A 209-nucleotide genomic window follows, 5' to 3' on the forward strand; every position below is an offset into this window, starting at 1 on the left:
CTACTCAGCAAGTGGCAAACAACAAAACTTTTGAAAAAGCAGACCTGGGGAGAGTCCACTGCAGTTTCATAATGGGTATGAATAGTTATTTTTCTACCTTTTTTTTTTTTTCTAAATCTTTCTGGGGTTTGATGTGGATTTCTTTCTATTTGTTCAGGAAACTGTGACGTGTGTTCTGGGCAGGGTTTGAGGTTTTGGAACCTTTTCTA

Source organism: Phocoena sinus, chromosome 16 (assembly GCF_008692025.1).
Source record: "Phocoena sinus isolate mPhoSin1 chromosome 16, mPhoSin1.pri, whole genome shotgun sequence".
In the NCBI taxonomy this organism is placed as follows: domain Eukaryota; kingdom Metazoa; phylum Chordata; class Mammalia; order Artiodactyla; family Phocoenidae; genus Phocoena; species Phocoena sinus.